Source organism: Vicugna pacos, chromosome X (assembly GCF_048564905.1).
Source record: "Vicugna pacos chromosome X, VicPac4, whole genome shotgun sequence".
NCBI classification, from domain to species: Eukaryota; Metazoa; Chordata; class Mammalia; order Artiodactyla; family Camelidae; genus Vicugna; species Vicugna pacos.
Genome location: NC_133023.1, coordinates 2,153,435 through 2,178,251, shown reverse-complemented (window position 1 = coordinate 2,178,251; position 24,817 = coordinate 2,153,435). Strand labels below are relative to the sequence as shown.

General features: G+C 41.9%; 1 long non-coding RNA gene across 1 annotated transcript in view; it reads right to left on the bottom strand.

The window, feature by feature from the left end:
- Nucleotides 1–24,817, bottom strand: part of LOC140691778 (uncharacterized) — a 66,084-nt gene that overhangs the window by 20,004 nt on the left and 21,263 nt on the right. The window contains exons 5-9 of the long non-coding RNA XR_012067450.1: nucleotides 21,746–21,837; nucleotides 20,263–20,442; nucleotides 16,832–16,947; nucleotides 11,433–11,485; nucleotides 1,563–1,687 (exon numbers count right to left, since the gene is read on the bottom strand). This is a non-coding gene — a long non-coding RNA (uncharacterized lncRNA). The remainder of the gene's footprint in view (nucleotides 1–1,562; nucleotides 1,688–11,432; nucleotides 11,486–16,831; nucleotides 16,948–20,262; nucleotides 20,443–21,745; nucleotides 21,838–24,817) is intronic.

The window sequence follows — 24,817 nt, the reverse complement described above, 5'->3', positions numbered from 1 at the left end:
GATATCTTGTAGTAACTAACTTATGGTGGAAAAGAATATGAAAATGAATATATGTATGTTCATGTATCACTGAAGCATTATGCTGTACACCAGACAGTGACACGTTGTAAACTGACACATTGTAAACTGTCCTTCAGTGAAGATATACATAAATAAATCAGTGAATAAAATTAATTTCCCTGAGTATAGGATTCTATATTCACAGTTTTTTGAGTTTGAGGCAATTTCGCCCCCTGGCATCCATTGTTACTGTTGCATAATCAGTTGGACATCTAAAGCATATTCCTTTGAAAGTCACAAGTCTGCTGTCTCTGCCACATTGGCCTTGGTTTTTTGTAATGTCACTATGATAGGGCTCAAGATAGCTTTTCACCTAGTGTTTTGTTTTTGTTTTTTTGGTAGATTTTATTTGTGGATTTTGGCTCTGTTATTGTAGTTCCTTGGTTTCCGTGGGGTGATGATGAGATACTGCAGAAGTTATATTCCATTACGGGTTTCCCAGATTGGCTGTATCATCACTCTTGAGTGATAGTTTAGCAGGGTATAGAAAGCTGCATCGTTCGTTTATTTGATTGTCTCCCATGTCTATTCTTGCTGATCCGAAAATGTGCTCGTAGTCTAAACATTGCGTGTTTGCCAAATGGAAAGATGAAATCGTAAAAGGCACCAGGGAGCCTTTCCCATCTGTATGGAAAGTACAGGCTGTGTTTCGAAGGTGGACTGGTTTTGGTGGAGCCCAGTGTCTGTGGACAAGTGTAGTGGGAAAGCTGTGCTGGAACGTATCCGGAGTTTTGAGAAGCAGGTTACTGAGTTCACAGTTGAACAGTTCCACGTATCATGGATGTATTATTATATTTGATATATATATTTTTTTAATATATATGTATTTTTAACATATAAATCATATTGTAAATATATAAATATATATATATTAATATGTTAAATTTACACTACATTAAAATATAATATATTTAATATTATATTTAATATATATCTAATTTAAGTAGGATCAAATGTCTGCCAAAGTAGTAAAGGAGCAAACTAGCAAACAAACAAAACAGGATTTGTCTTTAGCTAGAATGACTAGCATGTGGTGGGCCTGATGTTTATAATTTATCTACATGGCTAAGTGCAATGAATTCACGTCAGACGCTGAGCTGCAACCTGAAATGTAACAAGTGGCTGTCCCAGTGTATGTGGCCTGACGGCAAGGCAAAATGTGGTCAGAATGACGCAGTCACCAACCTTCCACCTCTGATCATTGTGACTGAACAAAAGGATGGATGAGTTGCAACTCTTGATCCTAAGAGTCTAGCAAGTCCAGCGAGATCTATTGGGCCCCTAAGTAAATTCAGACTTTTTGGGAAATTTCGTAAGCATAGACAGCAACAGAGAAAGGTGTGAAGGATGTACTGCAATTATCAAAACATGAAATTTGATTTCTGCTTCCAGCAAAGTATCTCACCTATGCCATTCTGCAGGGCTTGAACCCAGGACCTCTGGCATGATAGCCCTGGTGTCAACCCCTGAGCTACAGGCTGTCGCTAGCTATGTTACTTTACCTGCACAGGGATTTATCTCCTCAGCTGAGGGAGAATGCTGGGTCCCAGGTTACTCTCTGAAAAAGACATTTCATTTCTGTTTCCAGTGAAGATGGAGCAATGGACAGTGGATGTAAGTGTGCCTGCTGAAAGAAGAGAGAAGACAAAATACATGAATGGTTTTTGGATACATCACACAGGGTCAGGAACCAGGGACTCAGCATAGTCTGTCAGTGTAGGAGATAAAGGTGAGGGAAAGGGAAGTCAGGTAGCTAGAGTGAGGGTATAGGTTAGGGGTAGAGAGCAGGGCTAGCATGCAGGAGGTTGTAGGTTCAAGTCCCAGGGCAGGGAGAGGAGTAGGAGAGTAGGAGAGTAGGAGAGTAGGAGAGTAGGAGAGTAGGAGAGTAGGAGAGTAGGAGAGTAGGAGAGTAGGAGAGTAGGAGAGTAGGAGAGTAGGAGAGTAGGAGAGTAGGAGAGTAGGAGAGTAGGAGAGTAGGAGAGTAGGAGAGTAGGAGAGTAGGAGAGTAGGAGAGTAGGAGAGTAGGAGAGTAGGAGAGTAGGAGAGTAGGAGAGTAGGAGAGTAGGAGAGTAGGAGAGTAGGAGAGTAGGAGAGTAGGAGAGTAGGAGAGTAGGAGAGTAGGAGAGTAGGAGAGTAGGAGAGTAGGAGAGTAGGAGAGTAGGAGAGTAGGAGAGTAGGAGAGTAGGAGAGTAGGAGAGTAGGAGAGTAGGAGAGTAGGAGAGTAGGAGAGTAGGAGAGTAGGAGAGTAGGAGAGTAGGAGAGTAGGAGAGTAGGAGAGTAGGAGAGTAGGAGAGTAGGAGAGTAGGAGAGTAGGAGAGTAGGAGAGTAGGAGAGTAGGAGAGTAGGAGAGTAGGAGAGTAGGAGAGTAGGAGAGTAGGAGAGTAGGAGAGTAGGAGAGTAGGAGAGTAGGAGAGTAGGAGAGTAGGAGAGTAGGAGAGTAGGAGAGTAGGAGAGTAGGAGAGTAGGAGAGTAGGAGAGTAGGAGAGTAGGAGAGTAGGAGAGTAGGAGAGTAGGAGAGTAGGAGAGTAGGAGAGTAGGAGAGTAGGAGAGTAGGAGAGTAGGAGAGTAGGAGAGTAGGAGAGTAGGAGAGTAGGAGAGTAGGAGAGTAGGAGAGTAGGAGAGTAGGAGAGTAGGAGAGTAGGAGAGTAGGAGAGTAGGAGAGTAGGAGAGTAGGAGAGTAGGAGAGTAGGAGAGTAGGAGAGTAGGAGAGTAGGAGAGTAGGAGAGTAGGAGAGTAGGAGAGTAGGAGAGTAGGAGAGTAGGAGAGTAGGAGAGTAGGAGAGTAGGAGAGTAGGAGAGTAGGAGAGTAGGAGAGTAGGAGAGTAGGAGAGTAGGAGAGTAGGAGAGTAGGAGAGTAGGAGAGTAGGAGAGTAGGAGAGTAGGAGAGTAGGAGAGTAGGAGAGTAGGAGAGTAGGAGAGTAGGAGAGTAGGAGAGTAGGAGAGTAGGAGAGTAGGAGAGTAGGAGAGTAGGAGAGTAGGAGAGTAGGAGAGTAGGAGAGTAGGAGAGTAGGAGAGTAGGAGAGTAGGAGAGTAGGAGAGTAGGAGAGTAGGAGAGTAGGAGAGTAGGAGAGTAGGAGAGTAGGAGAGTAGGAGAGTAGGAGAGTAGGAGAGTAGGAGAGTAGGAGAGTAGGAGAGTAGGAGAGTAGGAGAGTAGGAGAGTAGGAGAGTAGGAGAGTAGGAGAGTAGGAGAGTAGGAGAGTAGGAGAGTAGGAGAGTAGGAGAGTAGGAGAGTAGGAGAGTAGGAGAGTAGGAGAGTAGGAGAGTAGGAGAGTAGGAGAGTAGGAGAGTAGGAGAGTAGGAGAGTAGGAGAGTAGGAGAGTAGGAGAGTAGGAGAGTAGGAGAGTAGGAGAGTAGGAGAGTAGGAGAGTAGGAGAGTAGGAGAGTAGGAGAGTAGGAGAGTAGGAGAGTAGGAGAGTAGGAGAGTAGGAGAGTAGGAGAGTAGGAGAGTAGGAGAGTAGGAGAGTAGGAGAGTAGGAGAGTAGGAGAGTAGGAGAGTAGGAGAGTAGGAGAGTAGGAGAGTAGGAGAGTAGGAGAGTAGGAGAGTAGGAGAGTAGGAGAGTAGGAGAGTAGGAGAGTAGGAGAGTAGGAGAGTAGGAGAGTAGGAGAGTAGGAGAGTAGGAGAGTAGGAGAGTAGGAGAGTAGGAGAGTAGGAGAGTAGGAGAGTAGGAGAGTAGGAGAGTAGGAGAGTAGGAGAGTAGGAGAGTAGGAGAGTAGGAGAGTAGGAGAGTAGGAGAGTAGGAGAGTAGGAGAGTAGGAGAGTAGGAGAGTAGGAGAGTAGGAGAGTAGGAGAGTAGGAGAGTAGGAGAGTAGGAGAGTAGGAGAGTAGGAGAGTAGGAGAGTAGGAGAGTAGGAGAGTAGGAGAGTAGGAGAGTAGGAGAGTAGGAGAGTAGGAGAGTAGGAGAGTAGGAGAGTAGGAGAGTAGGAGAGTAGGAGAGTAGGAGAGTAGGAGAGTAGGAGAGTAGGAGAGTAGGAGAGTAGGAGAGTAGGAGAGTAGGAGAGTAGGAGAGTAGGAGAGTAGGAGAGTAGGAGAGTAGGAGAGTAGGAGAGTAGGAGAGTAGGAGAGTAGGAGAGTAGGAGAGTAGGAGAGTAGGAGAGTAGGAGAGTAGGAGAGTAGGAGAGTAGGAGAGTAGGAGAGTAGGAGAGTAGGAGAGTAGGAGAGTAGGAGAGTAGGAGAGTAGGAGAGTAGGAGAGTAGGAGAGTAGGAGAGTAGGAGAGTAGGAGAGTAGGAGAGTAGGAGAGTAGGAGAGTAGGAGAGTAGGAGAGTAGGAGAGTAGGAGAGTAGGAGAGTAGGAGAGTAGGAGAGTAGGAGAGTAGGAGAGTAGGAGAGTAGGAGAGTAGGAGAGTAGGAGAGTAGGAGAGTAGGAGAGTAGGAGAGTAGGAGAGTAGGAGAGTAGGAGAGTAGGAGAGTAGGAGAGTAGGAGAGTAGGAGAGTAGGAGAGTAGGAGAGTAGGAGAGTAGGAGAGTAGGAGAGTAGGAGAGTAGGAGAGTAGGAGAGTAGGAGAGTAGGAGAGTAGGAGAGTAGGAGAGTAGGAGAGTAGGAGAGTAGGAGAGTAGGAGAGTAGGAGAGTAGGAGAGTAGGAGAGTAGGAGAGTAGGAGAGTAGGAGAGTAGGAGAGTAGGAGAGTAGGAGAGTAGGAGAGTAGGAGAGTAGGAGAGTAGGAGAGTAGGAGAGTAGGAGAGTAGGAGAGTAGGAGAGTAGGAGAGTAGGAGAGTAGGAGAGTAGGAGAGTAGGAGAGTAGGAGAGTAGGAGAGTAGGAGAGTAGGAGAGTAGGAGAGTAGGAGAGTAGGAGAGTAGGAGAGTAGGAGAGTAGGAGAGTAGGAGAGTAGGAGGAGTTTTTATACCCAGTACTTTTTACCTCCCACTCCCCCACCAATATATTTCTGCCACTGCCACCAATGGTCACCACTAGTTTGTCCTCTATACCTGTGAGTCTGCTTCTTTTTTTTTTTTATTCACTACTTTGTTGTATTGTTAGATTGCACATATAAGTGATATTATACAGTATTTGTCTTTCTCTGTCTGGCTTATTTGTCTAAGCATAATACCCTCCAAGTCCATCCATGTTGCTGCAAGAGGCATTATTTCATTCTTTTTTATGGCCGAGTACTATTCCATTTTATAAATAGACCACAGCTTCTTTATCCAATCATCTGTTGATGGACACTTAGGTTGCTCCCATGTCTTGGCTACGATAAGAAGTGTTGCTGTCAGCATTGGGGTGTATGGATCTTTTCAAATTGGTGTTTTAAAAGCTTTTCCACAGGAAAGGAAAGCAACACAATGAGAAGGCCAAGATGGTGGAGGAGACACTCCCAGCTCACCCTCCCCAACAAACATGCCAAGAATTACAACTACAAACCCAGTGATTCGCACAGAACACTGACTGAACTCTGGCAGAGTGTCTCTCACTTTGAAACCCAGGAGGATTCTCACAGAATCCATTAAGAGAAAAAAGAAAGAAAATGAAAAATTGGTGCAGGACAGGTCCTGCAGGGAGGCAGTGGCAGAGGAAGAAAGGCACCCTCAGGCTAGGACACCCCCTCTCCACCCAGGACAGACGTGCAGCTTCTGAGACTCAGAGCAGAAAGGAGCAGCCGCTTGGCAGGCAGAACTGAGGGAAACTGGCAGGGAGGGTCCCCATGTTCCCCGGCCCTAGACGCGAGCTGGCAGGGACGTGCCGGGACCGGCTGCTGGAGGGCAGTGAGGAGTCCATGCACAGAGGCCGTCTCAGGGGACTGGAGGGTGGTGTGAGCTCTGGCTGGCTCCCCCATTAAAAAAAGCACCACTGCTGGTGTGTGGGCGGGGTGCAAGGCAGGCAGGCCAGAGCCTCTGTCCCGGCTTGGCTCCCATGAGAAGACAGGTGGGGCTCGGTCACAGCCATCACAGCTGTGGGGAAGCAGGCCCGAAAACTGAATTCACACCCAGGGGCCCTGCAACTTCACAGGTGGGGCTGAGATGAGTTTACAGCCCCAGGCAGAGAGGATGGACTGGCTCTATCTGAATCCTTTGTGGACCCCCGTGCCCCTGGGGCAAACAGGTGGTGAGCAGAGTTCTGGTACATGGGAGGGGCGAGTATGGGCATGTATGACAGGCTGGCATAACGTGCCATATGTGGAGGAGGGGCTGGGGTCTCTCCTGACCCTGTGCCACACCACGGATTCAGGTGTGTGACTGCACGCTCACTGTGGTGGGTCCTAGCACGTGACATTGGTGGATCTGCACTGGTGGTTCCTGGGGCTCAGAGCCTGGGGGACACCAGAGCAGGTGGCCGGCATTCCTGCAGGTAAGGCAGGGACAAAGGCGGTGTCAACAAACAGTACTTTGTAAGCCTGCATAACAAGTGACAGACAACAGCACAGAGGGCGCTGCCCAGTGGACGTCTCCTGCCTCCTCTTCTCCCCAGATAAAGCCCTCCAGCCGTGCCCACTACACACCACAGCTCAGAAACAGGTCTAGAAGCCCTTATTCCAGCAACGGGGGAGCAGACGCAACCTCTGTCAAGGCTGTGACAACCACAGACCAAAAAAAGGAGGTCCATCTCAACAGCAAGAGTCAGGGCAGGCTCTGAGCACCACAGTGCCAACGACACCCACAGTCAAAGGGTAACAGCCAGCACTCATGGAAGACGCACAAAGCAGCCATCCACACCAAGAGCAGCCAGCGCCACAAAACTCAGATGTGCCCAGTCTGCACAGGAACACTCCCACTTGAAATGAAAACAAACAAACCAACAAAACAAAACAGCCCTTCAGGACCACAGCAGATAACTGATATTGCCACAGCAAATGCAAGTTTAAGCCTCTTCTCTGACCACAATAGCATGGAAATCAACCACAGAAAAACAAACGAGAAGAAAAAAACAAACCCGACAGCATGGAGATGAAAAAACACTCTATTAAAAAACCAATGGGTCACTGAGAAAATCAAAGATAAAGTTAAAACTTCCTTGAGACAAATGACAATGAAAACACAACCAGACAAAATCTATGGGATCCAGCAAAAGCAATCCCAAAAAGGAAGCTCATAGCGATACAGACCTTCCGCACAAAACAAGAACAATCTCAAATAAACAACCTAACCCACCACCTAAAAGAATCAGAAAATGAAGAGCAAACAAAACCCAAGTTCAGCAGAAGGACAGAAAGAATAAAGAGCAGAGGGGAAATAAATAAAATAGAGACTAAAAAACAACAGGAAAAAAATCAATCAAACCAAGAGCTGGTTTTTTGAAAGAGTAAACAAAATCGAAAAACTTCTGACCAGTCGCACCAAGAAGAAAAGACAGAGGACACAAATAAACAAAACAAGAAGAGAAAATGGAGAAATTTCAAACACCACCACAGAAATACAAAAAATCATGAGAGAATACTATGAACGACTGTATGGCAATTAATTGGACAACTCAGAAGAAGTGGGCAAGTTTCCGGAAACATACAGTCCACCATAACTGAATCAAGAAGACATAGATTATTTGAACAAACCAATCACTAGAAGTGAAATAGAATCAACAATAAAAAAACTCCCTGCAAACAGAAGTCCAGGACCTGATGACTTCACTGGAGAATTCTATCAAACATACAAAGAAGAGCACATACTGATCCTTCTCAAACTCTCCCGAAGATTGAAAAGGAGGGAAAACTTCCAAACTCATTCTATGAAGCCACCATCACCCTGATCCCAAAACCAGGCAAAGACACTACAAAAAAAGAGAATTATAGGCCAATATCACTGATGAACATAGACGCCAAAATCCTCACCAAAATTTTAGCAAATAGAATCCAACAACACATAAAAAAGATTCTACACCATGACCAAGTGGGGTTCATCCCAGGGACACAAAGGCGGTTCCACATACGCAAATCAATCAATGTAATACATCACACCAACAAGAGAAGGGACAAAAACCACATGATCATCTCAATAGATGCAGGCAAAGAATTTGATAAAATTCAACACCCATTTACGATAAAAATCTTTCCCAAACTGGGTTTAGAGGGAACATATCTCAACATAATAAAAGCTACTTGTGACAAACCTACAGCCAGCACAGTGCTCCACAGCGAAAAGCTGAAGGCCTTTGTGCTAAAACCTGGGACAAGACAAGGCTGCCCACCCTCACCACTCCCATTCAACACAGTCCTGGAAGTCCTGGCCACAGCAATCAGGCAAGAGAGAGAAATAAAAGTGATCCAGATTGAAAGAGAAGAGGTAAAATTGTCATTATATGCAGATGACTTACTATATATAGAAAACCCTAGAAGGTCCACACAAAAACTACTAGAGTTGATAAAAGAATTCAGCAAGGTAGCAGGTCACAAGATTAACACACAGCAATCAATTGTCTTTCTTTACACTAACAACAAAATATAAGGAAAGGAAAATAAACAAACAATCTCTTTCAAAATTCCATCCAAGAAAAAAAAGATACTAACAATAAATCTGACCAAAGAAGTGAAAGACTTGTATATGGAGAACTACTAAACATTCACCAAGGAAATTAAAGATGACTTAAAAGAAATGGAAAGATATCCCATGTTCTTGGATTGGAAGAATTCATATTCTTAAAATGACCATAATATCCAAAGAAATCTACAGATTTAATGTGATTTCTATCAAATTATCCAGGACACCTTTTCACAGAACTAGAACAAATAAATCTAAAATTTATATGGAATCACAAAAGACCCAGAACTGCCAAAGCAATACTGAAGAAAAAGAATGAAGCTGGACGAAAAACTCTCCCAGATTTCAGACAATACTACAGAGCTACAGCCATCAAAACAGCATGGTATTCATACAAAAACAGACACGGATCAATGGAACAAAACAGACAGCTCAGAAGGAAATCCACAAACTTTTGGTCAATTAGTCTTTGACAAAGGAGGCGAGAACATACCAGTGGAATAAAGACACTGTCTTCAGCAAGTGGTGTTGGGAAAACTGGACAGCTGCATGTAAATCCATGGGGTTAGAATACTCCTACGCACCATACACAAAAATAAATTCAAAATGGCTTAAAGATTTAAACATAAGACAAGACACTATAAACCTTTTAGAAGAAAAGTTAGGTACGTTATCTGACATAAATCTCAGCGATGTTTTCCTAAGGCAGTCTAGCCAGGCAATAGAAAAAATAAGCAAAAATAAACAAATGGGACCTAATTAAGTTTATAAGCTTTTGCACAGCAAAGGAAACCATGAGAAAAACAAAAGACAACTTATGGAATGGGAAAAAATATTTGCAAAATATGAGACTGACAAGGTCTTAATTTTCAGAATATATTAACAGCTCATACAACTTAATAAAAAACCCACACAAACCAATCCAAAAATGGGCAGAGGGCCTAAATAAATAATTATCCAATGAAAATGTACAAATGGCTAATAGGAGCATGGAAAAATGCTATCACTAATTATCACAAAAATTCAAATCAAAACTACAATGAGGTATCATTTGACACCAGTCAGAATGGCCATCATTCAAAAGTCCACAAATGACAAATGCTGGAGAGGCTGTGGAGAAAAGGGAACCCTCCTACACTGCTGGTGGGAATGCAGTTTGCAGGCATTATGGAAAACAATATGGAGATTCCTCAAAAGATTAAAAATAGACTCACCATATGATCTGGCAATCCCACTCCTGGCATATATCCAGAGGGAATCTTAATTCAAAAAGATACAGGCACCCCAATATTCACAGCAGCTCTATTTACAATAGTCAAGACATGGAAGCAACCTAAATGCCCATGGACAGATGACTGGATAAAGAAGAGGTGGTATTTTTATGCCATGGAATACTACTCAGCCATAAAAAAGAATGAAGTAATGCTTTTTGCAGCAATAAGGATAGACCTGGAGATTGTCATTCTAAGTGAAGCCAGAAAGAGAAAGAAAAATACCGTATGATATCACTTATATGTGAAATCTAAAAAAAGAAGCCAAATAAACTTATTTACAAAACAGAAACAGACTCACAGACATAGAAAACAAACTTATGCTTACTTGTGGGAAGGGTAAATTGGGACTTTGAGATTTGCAGGTACTAACACATATAAAGCAGATAAACAGCAAGTTCATACTGCACAGCACAGGGAACTATCTTCAATATCTTGCAGTAACTTACAGTAAAAAAGAATATGAAAATGAATATATGCACGTTCCTATGACTGAAGCACTGTGCTGTGCACCAGAAATTGACACAGCATTGTAAACCGACTCTACTTCCATAAAACTATACATATACAAAAAAAAGAAGAGACGCCCTACTGAATAGCAGAAGATATTTGCAGGTAATATGACCCATCTTTATCCTTATATATCCAATACATATAAAGAGCTCATATAAGTCAATATCAAAAAAACAAACAACCTGTTTAAAAAAATGCGTAGAAGGACTGAAGGGACATTTTCCAAAGATGAAGTGCAGACGGGCAAGAGGTACCTGAAAAGATGCTCAGCATCCTTACTCATCAGAGAAGTGCAAATCAAAACCACACAGAGGAACGCCTCACGCCTGTCAGACTGGCTAGCATCAAAAAGAACACAAGCAACAAGCGTTGGCGAGGGCGTGGAGGGAAGGGAGCCCTCCCGCACTGTGGGCGGGAATGTACCTCGGTGCAGCCACTGTGGAACACAGTATGGAAGCTTCTCCAAAACGCTAACACTAGAGTTACCACACGACCCAGTGATTCCACTCTTGGGTACGTATCTGTCTATTTAGATTTTTTTTAAACACATACATTTAGATTTTTTAACAAATATGTCAAGCTTATACATTCTTCCAGAAAGACCCCTTGATGTTTTTATCTGGATCCATGTTTACAGTGAAAGCAGTTATGTCCTTCATTATTGTCAGCATGGAATAGAGGTTCCAGTTCTCAATCAGTATTTCTGGGAGAATGAATGAACGAAATCATCGCACATATTACTTCACAGCGTATAAAACCACATCGAGTGTTCAGGGCATTTGGACTTTCTCAATATTTTGATGCATCAAGAATTTTTCTTCTATTCAGGAATAAGTAACACAGTGATTGTTCAAGAGAGTGTAGGGGATTAAAAGGCACAAACCATTGGGGATCAGATAAGCAGCAAGGATACATCGCACAACACAGGGAAGAGAGCCAGCATTTTATAATGATTATAAACGGAGAGGAACCTTTAAAAATTGTGACTCACTCTGCTGTATACCGGTGACACATAATGCTGGACAGCAATTACACTTCAATGAAAAAAGAAAAAAATAGAGCTTATAAAGATAATATCTGCAAGGTTTCTTTAATAAAACCCGCTGGCAACTGCAGGTAGATAATAAAAATAAAATTGATTAAACAGGGGTAGAAGAAACCGTGAGAATGGGAGGAAATTGAGTACCTGTGAGAAAAGGTCACTGAGTGAATTGTTCCCGCTTTAAGACAGGGTGGAATCTAGAGAAAGAAAAAAGACAAATGAACTTATTTGCATGATTGCAGGGCAATCATTTTGCAACATTAGCATTGAATAAATATTGCCTAAATATGCAACACTAAGATTTTTAAATTCTATTTATATCATTTTCCTCTCTGGCAAAGCCAGTCCACATGAGACAGTGACAAAAGCCAGTTGCCAGGCAGCATGTCAACACCATGAAATGTGACACTTTCCGTCTTACAGAAAATAAATCTTAAGATGATACTTTATGATCCAAATTAACACACATCCAGGAACCAGACTCTGTATCCAAGCCTGGTTTTCGTGGGAGAATCATGAATATCTGAGCGGTTATATGAGTATCATTCTCTAAGTGTTTCCCACAAAGGAGCAACAAATTCAGTCGGAAACAAGTCATGTGGGCAGAATACGAGCCATTGTCAGCTCGTGATAGAATTTTTGGACCGTTTCTACACACCTCTGATTCTTGGATCAAGACTCTTTCCGAATGAAGCGGGGGCATGCGGGTTACCTCTATTCTGCACAAGAGACTCCGAGATACTGAAATCTGTCAAATTCATACACACACGAGGTAGAAACCACTCGTATGTCCTTAAGTTATTTTACTTTAAGGACACGATGCTACATCTGTGGTCTCTAAACTGGATAATGTGCATTTAGGCACAGAGCGGGCTTCTTTGGGGGTAATGATTTCTTTTTAAACAGTCTGCTTATAATTGCGTTTTTTTTAAGATTCCTATTAATAATGGTGGCCATGTGGTTACCCCCATGCTATTCTATGAATTCCATGGCATTTTTATAGAAAAATGGGACTGATGGCATCTTAAGACTGATTTGGTCACTCACTCAGTCACTTTATTTCCCACCTACCCACCTCCAAAGTGAGTTCATTGAGCTCAAACATCTCCCTGAAAGAAGTGAGTCTCACTTAGAAGCAAATAACCCAACCGAATAATTCTTGGACGGCAAAGGGTACCACTCTGCTTCCCAAACAGATGTGGGGATGTCCAGAGCATCCCTTTGAGATTTTGCTAAATTGCAGATTTGGATTCAGGACCTGATATTCAGCACCAAAATTCACCCCCCAGAACATGCTGATGCATCTGATTCAAAGATCATACTTTTTGAGAAGCCAAAACCAACACCGGTGGGTTTCAAAGGTTTTGCACTCACATCTATGCACTAGTGTCATTCTCCACAATGAGATGGAGCCGTGAAGACGTGCGGGGGCCATCCCCAGGGTAGGCACTTGATACAAATCCCAGCAAGTTTTTATCAGCTTATTGAGATGTAATTCACCTATCAAAAAACGCACTCTTTCAAGTGTGTAGTTTTGTAATAGAAAAGAACAAATCTGACTCCACATGAGATCTGTTCCTTTGCCTTTAACCCTGTGCCCTGTTTTCTACGCTCAGTCTCGCTGGCTCTGCACCTTTTGTAAGAGAATGTTGCCTCGAGCCTCAAATAGACAGGAGAGCCCGATCTGGAGGCTCTGACCTTTACGCATATTGACACTGTTGCATTCATATAAAGATAACAAGTTGCAGAAGAGAAAATAACATTTGTTTTGTTAGAGGTTTCATGGGGGCACCATGACCTGATCCACATGGACAGCTGCAAGAACAAAGAATTCCAAGAACAAAGAATTCCTACCCCAAGCAGTTTGCAATAGCCAACCACACCCCCCTGACTTTTTAGTATAAAAGGAGCCTGAATTCTGACTTGGGGAAGGTGGCTCTCCAGGACATTAGTCTGCCCGCTTTCCAAATAAAGTCGCTATTCCTTACCCCAACACCTCATCTCCCAATTTACAGCTCTGTCGTGTGCTGAGCAGAACGAGTTTAGACTCGGTAACAGTTTGGTGGATTTTTAGTGTATTCGGAGTTGTATACCTATTCTGGAACATTTTCATCACCACAAAAGGACATCTTTTGCCCGTCAGCAGTCCCTCCCCGTGCCCCCTTGCTCCCAGGTTGCAGCCACTAAACCACTCTCTGTCTGTCTAGATTTTTTTGTACCAGCCAATTCCATGTAAGTGGAATCACACATTGTCTTTTGTGATGGGCTCATTTCATTTAGAGTAATACTTCTTCTGTTTTAAATATGTATTTTATGAACATTTCCAGGAGAGAGGCTACAAAAACATCATTCTCATCTAGAAGATATATACACTTTCCAGACAGAGAATGTGCGCATGTGCAAAGTGTAAAAGATATTCCTTGTTTTGAACCGATACATGTAGTGTCAACCTCAGACTTAACAGTTCATAGATGTTCACATACATTGCAGCAGGCTTATGTGGCTTCAAACACGGCTTCAGAAAATAATATGTCTTTGCCTATATGTAGGAATGAAGCAACAGATACTTGGACAAAAAGACATCTGAAAATGTGTAACCTCATTCCAGAAGTCAGATGCTCTCGCTTTGCCATATTGTCTAAGTTCTCTGTTAAGTGTACACGTTACCCCAAGGGCATTGGGTTCTTTCTTTTCCTGAGAATTGTTTAAACATCCAATAGCCACCAGTGGAATATTACGAATTAGCTTGCTCGGTAAGAGTCTGCCCTCTCCTTCCAACGGCGGTTGAAAAGAGGAAGATAATTTTCACATCGGCAACCAGTGACTTCAATCAGACATGCTGGCATATTGTAGAATCAGGTCTCAACTGGGTAAGAGATTTTCTCCCTGGCATCCTGTCCCCTCTTTAATGACATGGACTTTGCTCTCAACATTATCGCAATCATCAAACTACTGTTTTGTATAAAATTCACTTGATGAAAGAAATAAAAGTCTCGACTCCATTAACGCCACGGGCCAGGGATGGGGCTAAATTATTCTCTCTGTAAGTAAGCTTGACAGCCCGGTGCGAAACGCAAAACCAACAGTTTGCCTTTAAAGATCAATACCTTATCAAGATTTTATTACAGCAAAGAACTATTCCTTCTTTGGTGCCTCTTTTCCGTGTGTAACACCGCTCTGCGTTTCTGGTAATAGCTTGCAATGGATCATTAGATAAATGCCTTTTTAATAAAGAAAATCCAGGTGTGCTAGTAAAAGTGCGATGATGGAGTGTCTTTAATCTCTCAGCTTCATTAAGCAGGGACAGGCTCGCCTGCTCCATTCTTACTTATTCTGCTTGAGAAACCAACCCTTTCCTGGGGCTATTAGTGATGACAGCTCATTTATTACTTCATGAGAATACAGAAACATTTCCATCTCCATCCGACATATTGCTCCATCCCCAAAGATTGGCAATTTAGAAAGCCACTTCCATGCAACAGGAGTTAAGTGCCTGCCTTTTTTTTTTTCCCTAGCAGGCATTTCCAGAATGGCCCTGCACATGCAGAATTAATAATTATGCATTCAACAGATTCCAATCTTGTTTTTTTTTCCCCTCTTTATCAATTTACTTAAAAGGCACACACCCCAGAAATCAGGGCTCCCGTTACAATCCCTAAAACATGAACTGACAACAATAACACCAAACATGTTTTCTTTTTAAAAGACACATGTTAAGGGTCATTCTCACTCTTGGATCATTCTTGCTCGCATGTGCAAAGCTCTGGATATGAATTGAGAAATGACTGAGGACCAGAGTCTCAGTGGACTCACAATAATAAAACACTCATTTTTTAGGATAACTAAAAGCAACCTCTTTTTTTGAAATTGAAGTATAGTCGGTTTACAATGTTAATTTTTTGGTCTACAGCAAGTTGATTCAGTTATGCATCTCTGTATATATTACATACATACATATTTAATATATATACTTTTCCACATTCTTTTCCATTACAGGTTATTGCAAGGTATGGAATACAGTTCCCTGTGCTGTACAGTAGGTCCTTGTTGTTTATCTACTTCATATGTAATAGTGTGTATCTGCTAATCCCGAACTCCTAATTTATCCCTCCCCTCTTTCCTAGTTTGTAACCATAAGTCCGTTTTCTACGTCTGTGAGTCTGTTTCTGTTTTGTAAATAAGTTTGTAAATCATTTGTATCATTTTTTAGATTCTGTATATCAGTAATATCATATGGCATTTGTCTTTGTCTGGCTCATTTCACTTAGTATGATCATCTCTAGGTCCATCCGTGTTGCTGCCAATGGCTTTATTTCATTCTTTACCATGGCTGAGTAGTATTCTAAAAGCCATAAGCCAGAGGTGAGGTGGAGAGAAGCACCTGAAATTTGCATTAATTTCTAGCAGGGATGATCTGTCCTCTTTAAGTCACATGGAGAAGGATGTGCAGATTGGGGAAGGTGATTTTTAGCTATTTTTGAGAACACTGTTATTATTCCACTCCTATCCCTACAAGTTAGCTTCCTATGTTTACAACAGGAAAGGAAAAGATGGAATAGTTATGAGCCCGAAATGTTTCTTGGCAACTAAGGAAGGAAGGAGGAAGAAAGTGGACAGAAACTTCAGGGAGTATATCTATTAAAAGTCTTACTTGTACAAATGGTCAACAGGCACATGAAAAAATGCTCAATATCACTAATTACCAGAGAAATGCAAATCAAAACTACAATGAGGTTATCACCTCACACCAGTCAGAATGGCCATCATTCAAAAGGCCACAAATGACAAATGCTGGAGAGGCTGTGGAGAAAAGGGAACCTCCTACACTGCTGGTGGGAATGCAGTGTGGTGCAGCCACTGTGGAAAACAGTATGGAGATTCCTCAAAAGACTAGGAATATGCTTACCACATGACCCAGGAATCCCGCTCCTGGGCATATGTCCAGAAGGAACCCTACTTCAGGATGACACCTGCACCCTGATGTTCACAGAAGCACTATTTACAATAGCCAAGACATGGAAGCAGCCTCAATGTCCATCAACAGATGACTGGATAAAGAAGAAATGGAATACAATGGAATACTACTCAGCCATAAAAACTGACAACATAATGCCATTTGCAGCAACATGGATGCTCCTGGAGAATGTCATTCTAAATGAAGTAAGCCAGAAGAGAAAGAAAAATACAATATGAGATCGCTCATATGTGGAATCTAAAAATAAACAAACAAACAAACAAAGCATAAATACAGAACAGAAATAGACTCATAGACATAGAACACAGACTTGTGGTTGCCAAGGGGGTTGGGGGGTTGGAAGAGATAGACTGGGATTTCAAAATTGTAGAATAGATAAATAAGATTATACTGTATAGCACAGGGAAATATATACAAGATCTTATGGTAGCTCACAGAGAAAGGAATGTGACAATGAATATATATATATGTTGATGTACAATTGAAAAATTGTGCTCTACACTGGAATTGGACACAACATTGTAAAATGATTATAAACCAATAAAAAATGTTAAAAAAAAAGTCTTACCTGCCTTAAAATGGAATTGGCAACCAGGATGCCCTTCAACAGGTGATGGATAAGTCCACAGTGGTCCATCCAGACAACAGGACATTACTCAGTGGTACGAAGACACGAGCTATCAGCTGTGAAAAGATGGGGAGGAAACGTAAATGCATACGGCTAAGTGAAAAAAGGCCATCTAAAAAGGCTACAGACTGCACGAGTCCAAGTATATGACATTCTGGAAAAAGCAAAACTATGGAGGCAGTAAAAAGATCAGTGGTTGCCAAGCAGTGGGAGAGGAGGAATGAACAGGTGGAGCACAGGGGATTTTTCGGGCAATGAAAGTAGTCTGTATGATACGGTAACACTAGATACATGTTATGTTATGCTATGCTATGCTATGCTATGTTATGTTATGTTACATTACGTTACGTTACGTTACATTATCCAATTTCATAGAATGCACAAAACCAAAAGCAAATACTAATGAAAACTATAATCCTTAGTCAATAATATTCTATCACGATTGGGTCCTTGACTGTAACAAATGCACTGCCCTAACACAAGGTGCTATTAGCAGAGGAGATTATGTGACAAGGGGGAGGGGCTCTGTGGGAACTCGGAACTTCCCTCTTAATTTTTCTGTACGGTCAAGCTGCTCTACAATTCAAAATTTATTCAATTTTAATGGAACTGGTTGTCCCGAGATTTATGGGGGTTTGCCAGGATCTTGGGGGAGGAGGTTTGGTAAAATCGGTTTGTCTTATTTCCCATGTGAAAATGGTCATATGTGACACTTCGTTTTTCTTCCAGTAGGATCTGGAACGCCATCGAAAGAACAGCTAAGAAGTAAGTTAAACAGATTTTTTAAAAAATTAATAATGGAGAGAACAATGCATGGGCTTTCGAGTGAAGTACGTGAGGTAATATATGATACAATGCTTCATAGATAAACACACAATGGTGCGGGTCTGAGTTTGGATTTGTGATTGGTAGAAACAGATTGCAGGAATCGTTCTGAGACCTGATGGCAATGGAGTAAAGGAATAGTTGGTCGTTTAATCTCTGACCACTGTCTGGGGTGGGACAAAAGCTCCTGGCCCACTGGGACCTAGGTCTTGGGTTGTCCTGGGGAGACAGCCCCAGCATTCACTTTCTCGTTGTGATGTGCCCTCTACTTGTGGGATTTATACTTTAACGTTTCCTTTTGTAACAAAGGAAGCTGAAGATGAATATGTAGAACAGATGCAATCTTGAACATTTTACGAGAATTTACTGATGCAAAGGACTATCAGTGAAGGGTGAATAACGTCTCATGATGCTGTCTTTGAATCAATCCAGAGCAGGTCACCTCCCAATGGTTCTCATCAGTCACCATGGATACTGTCCCACTGGGTTTGACGTGTCAAGAAGGCATCATTAGTTCTCTCTTTTTTTTTCTTTCAAAGAAGTTATGACAGTATAGAATATGAAAAATGCCAACTACCTATAGGATGGCATAACCCCAGTCCACACTCTCAAATTATTACTGTGGTCTTGAAGGACCTTGTTGATTGAGGATCGTTTTTAAAGTCTTCCTAATAACAAGAGGACGTTGTTGTCATTTTAGTCTAACTGTAGTTGATTTACAATATTGTGTTAGTTTCAGTGTATAGGTTCAGATTCTTTCCCATTAGAGGTTACTGTAAGATACCGACTATAGTTCCCTGTGCTGTACAGTAGGACCTTGTTGTTTATCTGTTTTATATACAGTCGTGTGTATCTGTTAATCCCAAACTCCTAATTTATCCCTCCCCACCTCTCTCCTTTGGTAACCATAAGTTTGTTAGAATTCTACGTCGGTGAGTCTATATCCATTCCATACATAAGTTCATTTGTATCATTTTTTAAGATTCCACAATAAGTAATATCATGTGATATTTGTCTTTCTCTGTCTGACTTGACATTATGTATAAAACAATCATATATGCACATTCTACACATGTACTAATACATATCAATATATTAAACATATTTATAGCAATTATATATTAAATATTATATGTTGTTAAATATTTTATATTAATTAGTATACTATTTATGTACTAATATATTAATATATTAAATATATTTATAGTAATTAATTATATATAATATATAATTATATATAACATGTAGTTATAACTACATGTTTATATAATATATACTTATATATAAAATATATAATTATATTAATTATGTTATTAATTATACTATTGTGTTATCAATTATGTTATAGTAATAAGTAACAATATTACTATTAATGTATTACATATGTTAAATATATATAATGTATAAGCATATATTAATGAGATCATGCTGTTTTATTCTATATATTACATGTGTGCTATATATTACATAGTACTATATATTACACATTTATTACATATTATCTGTATGTAACATGTATTGCACAATACTATATATTACACACACATTTTATATATATAAATAATAAAGCTTGAAATACATATATATGTATCCTCATTCAAACTCTTAAACTGCACTTTCCTTGAAACTTTATTCTTAAGGAAGCTGACATGACATACAGAGCCTTTTCCTGAATCCTAATCAACTTGGACACTTTGCAGAGGGCAGTATTTATTGACAAAGCCCCCGCTCTCAGGAGGGACTCTGTGACGAGCAGCGATGCCGTGTAAGGACAGTACCACCCTGATCTCCGCGCCCCTGCATTCCGCTGACACAGCACAGGATTTTCAATGCTTTGTCAGCTGGACACGCTGTGCTTCTGGAATGCCTGTGATTTTCCCTCGCTGGTAGTCTCATAAAGAAAGAAAATCAGCATGTGGAAAATGCTTTTTTTTTTTTATTCTTTCAGTAAAAGCCCTCACACAGTGTCCTGCTAACCAGATTATCAGCACTTGACCTGGTGATGATTCCAAAGAGTGAGGGACACTTCACGGGAGGCTGAGAGAGAAACGTGGGTGCCCTTTGCAGGGATTATAGGAAGAGGAGCCTGTCATGAGGGGTTGTGAAAGTGACTGCAGGGTTTCTCGCATTTGGGGTGAGGGCTGTGAGCAAAATTAACCAACCAGCTGTGTGTCGGGGAGATGTGTGTACATTGGGGCCTTAGAGTGGCTGGTGCCAGGAGCTCTGGTTAAGATTGGCCCAGAGAAGAATCTGCAGTATGTTGGGAGCTGGGCCAAATCCAGAATGTTGGGAAACGCCAACGTGTGTTAAGTGCTAGTGGACAGATGTCTAGCTCCATTAAGGGGACCCTTCCCGAAGGACATCTAAGGGTCACTGTGGTAGAAAAATCAGGGAACAGTAATGTGTAAGGGAGAAAAGAAAGGGAAGTGTCCAGAAAGGTGAATGGGTGGGGGTTGATGGTGAGTGCATGCAGTCATTTCTCACCCATCTCGTCTCTGAAAACAAAACAAAAAAAGGTGAAGGGGACACAGAACCGGAAATCTCACCTCGTGAAAGTAGTTGGAGCAGGCAGGTAGCTAGATGTAACAGAGAAAGGGGGGCACAAGGCCAAATGCAGGAAACCACACATCTTGTGAAGTATAGGGGTCCCTGGTCAGAGAGAGAAAGGCAGGACGTCTGGGTTGATAACTGGTCACATATTTTGGGGTGACAGGCGTCCTTGGAGGCTGACAAAGAAAGGTAGGGAAAGGTATGAATCTCCAGTGTCCAAATGTAACCTCTTGCTCATTATGCCTTCATTTCAATAAACGTAGCCTTGCAGGCTAGGAGTACCCATCATGCACCAACGCCATGGCATTTGTGATCCAGAATAAATAAGGACAAAAATCCTCCCTCCCTTAGGGAAGGTGGAGCTGGGATGGAAATCAGGAAATATGACCCCAAACCCTCCCCTCCCCAATGCATATTCCACCCATTCATTTTTACACCCTATGTAACCAACTTGCCAAAGAAACTCAGGGCAGCCGCTCACCTGAGTCTGCCCGCTCTCCCTTGAGAGGGTCCTAGCCCTCCCTTAAGAAATCCTCATTCTACTTTCTTGACCTCTGCGTCCCATCTCTGAATTCTTTCTGTGATGAGACAAGATCCGAATCTCCAGCAACAGAACTAGTAAGCAATCCGTCTACCAACACTGGATGCAGAAAATGCAGCGCAAATCACTCAAACAGGAAAGCTATACTCCAGAATCCTGCTCTACAAAGTGAGGCTATAGGACCATACGGATTTCTAACTTGACTTTGAAAGAGAGTTATTACTTAGTTATCACCATGAAGAAATCAAAATTGTCAGCGGGAAATCCCTACCACCCCTGAAAAGCCCTGTGGGTATAGGGTTGAATTCTATCGATCCTTAAAAAGACTGATCATGTCAATGCTATATGGCTTATTCTATGATGCAGGGAATGGAGAAGAATTTGTTTTTATACAGTTCAAGATACAAAGTGTTGACCAAATTCTATAAAGAGATTAGTAGAAAAAAGTTGTTTTTCCAATTGGACCAAAGCCAAGTAAAACAATAAGAAAATATAATATGGCAAGATATTTAAAAAAAAAAAACTACACTCACTTAAGTGGAGTTCATACTAGAAATAAAGAACAATTTCTCATGAAACAGAAATGTATAAATTCAATTTTCTAGCTTAATAATTTATAGAAGAAAAATTATGAATGTCAGCATAGGTTCTGAAAACACACATAGATCATTATTGTCTTTATTTATTAAATGAAAGATTCATTAACTTCTATCATGCTTTATAATTTTCAAAAGTTTCCCACATATGATTTCATATAATTCCATAATAACTTTCTTCTCCCCCAACTCATAAATTGCCTTTCCCCACTAGTCACCACTAATTTGTTCTCTGTATCTATAAGCCTGCTTCTTTTTTTTTGTTATTTTCACTGGTTTGCTGTATCTTTTGGATTCCACATATAAGTGACATCACACAGTATTTATCTTTTTCTGACTTACTTCACTTAACACAATGTCGTCCAAGTCCATCCATGCTGTTGTAAATGGCACTGTTTCATTCCTTCACGGAAGCTTAAAACGCATTTTGTGCTCTGAAATGGAAATGATCACATCGTGGGTGCCATGATATCTCTTTGATATATTCTCCAGGAGTATGTGAAATAATTGGTATTTTTTATCTTTTTTCTTAGCATTGTAATCAGAGCCTTCTGTTATTAAATACTACCTGGTTGATATTTGTATGCAAGATTATATTTTTTTAAAAAGGTAGAATATATTAATATAAAATAGATTAATTTGTAGATAGGAATTTTACTAAGTTCTTTTACTATTAATTAAATAATTTTTACACTAGTCATAAATTTTTTTCATGTGTTCAAGGACAGACATAATTATAAATTTGCCTCCTACTTTCCAATTTCATATCTCTTGTGTTTCTCGTGTCAGATTGCTTTGGTTACTATTTCAATTAACAATCTGTGTGGTGTGGTGGGAAACAGTTTTCAACAAGTCATGATTTTATGAGAATGTAAACAAATGGGACCTCATTAAACTTAAAAGCCTTTGCTTCAGAGAAATGTCTATTCAGTTCTTTTGCCCATTTTTTGATCAGGTTGCTTTTTTTTTTAATATTGACTCATATGAGCTGTTTATATATGTTGGATGTATATGGATAAGAATTGGTCACATCATTTGCAAATACCTTCTGCCATTCTATTGGTTGGCTTTTTGTTTTGTCGATGGTGTTCTTTGCTGTGCAAAAGCTGGTGTTCAGGTGATGTAAATAAAATACAGCAAAATCATTGTGTGATGTGGGGACAATCCCATAGTAGACGTTGGCTGCTTGTTTCCAGGATCCCACGTATCCGATTCCTTCTCCCCTACTGGAATCTCCTTCCCAGCTTCCTCGGGGCTAGTTCTCATCCGTGGGACTTGGACAAGAGCAGTGGATGTCACTGCATCCTCTCCTGTCTGATGGAAACATGCCAGTGGCCAGCGTGAATTCTACCTACTTTGAACAGGGAAAGCCTTTTCCAGCACACACTTGGCAGGGGCTTCTGGAAGGGACTCCACAACCCACAGTGGACCGTGATGTTTGTGGACAAAGAACTCTTGCTGGGTGGAGCCCCTGTGATTTGGGCATTACTAGTACAACAGGTAACCTCTCGGCAAGCAACAGTCATGCCTCAGCACATTTACGGTTTTAAAAGATGTGAGAGACATCTAGCCTCTCACTGATACAGAGGGAAGCAATTTATGAATGGGATAAGAGGACCATGATTTGAAAAAAAAAAAATCTTTACACGGCTGAGAAATCCTGGGTTCTGGTGTAGACGTAACTGTGGTTTCCTCTGTGGCATGGCCTGGCGCTTCACGCATGCTGAAATTTAAAACTCGTTTCTGTTTCCCTGTACTTTATTTCCCCTTGCACGTCTGGAGAGTGGGAAAACCCCAGAAAGGTTACACTGAGTGTTAACGGGACCATTTCATACGATAGAATAATTTCACAGACTGTAAGTAAACAACTGAGCTGAGGTTTTTTTGTTATGCATGCTTGTTTATCCACTTTTTGGACGGCTTGGATGCGTGCTTGTGCAAAGCTGGATTTGGTTCTTCTGTTTGTTTAAATTACTTTCCTTCCTGCCTCCCCAAACACCTGGCATTTGATTAAATGAAAATCAAAAGCAGACAAGTGCACTACTCTCAACATCACTGTTCTTTTCACGGAATAACTTGCACGTTCCGGATAACCCGTTCCTAAAGAAAGGGTTACATCTGCAGGCGTCACGTTCTCTGGCCTGAGCTTGCATATGAGATACCACAGTTCTTTCCCCCACCGCACACCCGGCAAGTCCAAACAGAACCCAAGACACTCCTGCGTGACCGGGTCACTGAGAAACAGAACGTTAGTGATGTGACCCCAGCCCATCCGCCCCGCCTTCAAATCAATCACCGTCTTTAGAAAATACATCTCTTCTCAGTCCTTTTGATCTAAAGTCAACCAAAGGAAGCAGGCATCGATGTCTGAGAGTTACAGCGCTACAGAAAAAAAGGAAAAGAAAAAGGAAAAAAGGAAAAAAAAAAGACACAAACATCTTCTAGGTGAGAATGGAAGAAGTTCGAGCGGGAAGATCCACGTGGTTGACTCACTGCTCCTGGCCGGGGCCTCGGGTATACAGTAAGCGTCAGATGGCAGAGGCTGTGCTGTTCCTCACACTCTGCAGACGGTCGGAGACACGCTCGGAGAGCTGAGTCAGGATGCGCGACCGGTTAGCGACTTTGATCTCAGCACACGGGCAATGTTCATTAATCCTATCGCGCTGTTACTCTCTTTCTGTCTGCGTCCGTCACAAGCTCTCTGGCGTCTTTGTGACTTCGGAGAGCGTGAACAGGCACCGCAGCTTGGCCCCGCAGGCCCTTCGCAGAATTACCACGTTAAAACACACGCACCGCTCCTTTTATGGGAAATGTCCAGAACGGGCAGACCCATCAGGAAAGAAAGCAGGTGAGTGGTGGCCAGGAGCAACAGCGAGTGACTGCTTGATGGGTAAAGGGTTTCCCTTCAGGCAGATGACAACATTCTGGGAGTAGATCGTGGTGATGGTTGCATGTCGTTATGAGCTGACTAGATGCCACTGGGTTGCCCTTTAGATGGCTAATGCCATGTCGTATCAATTTTGCTATTAATTAAAGAAAATAGCGTCCTCACATGAGAGGTTCTGAGGCCGCCAGCTCTGTGAGGGTCACACTCAAAGCTCTACAATGAAAATGTTCACGACCTGCGTCTAAGGAAGATCTTGATTGAGCGAGTCTGTCCCGGGAAGTCTGCATAGACCCATACGGCCTCAGGAGAAAAGCGATGCTTCTCCACTCTCTTGAGAGGTGGGGGAAGGAGGAGGAGCCGGGGGTCCCAGGAAGTGTGCATCTCAGCATCAAGGGGGGAGCTGTGTCACAGAGCAGTGCAGTTAGGAGGTCCCCAGTGCCAGGGACTGAGCACGCAATGGGATCACAGTTCAGGGTCGCCATTCAACCATTTCTGGGGGAGAGAATTTTACAGGCGACTTCCCCGGG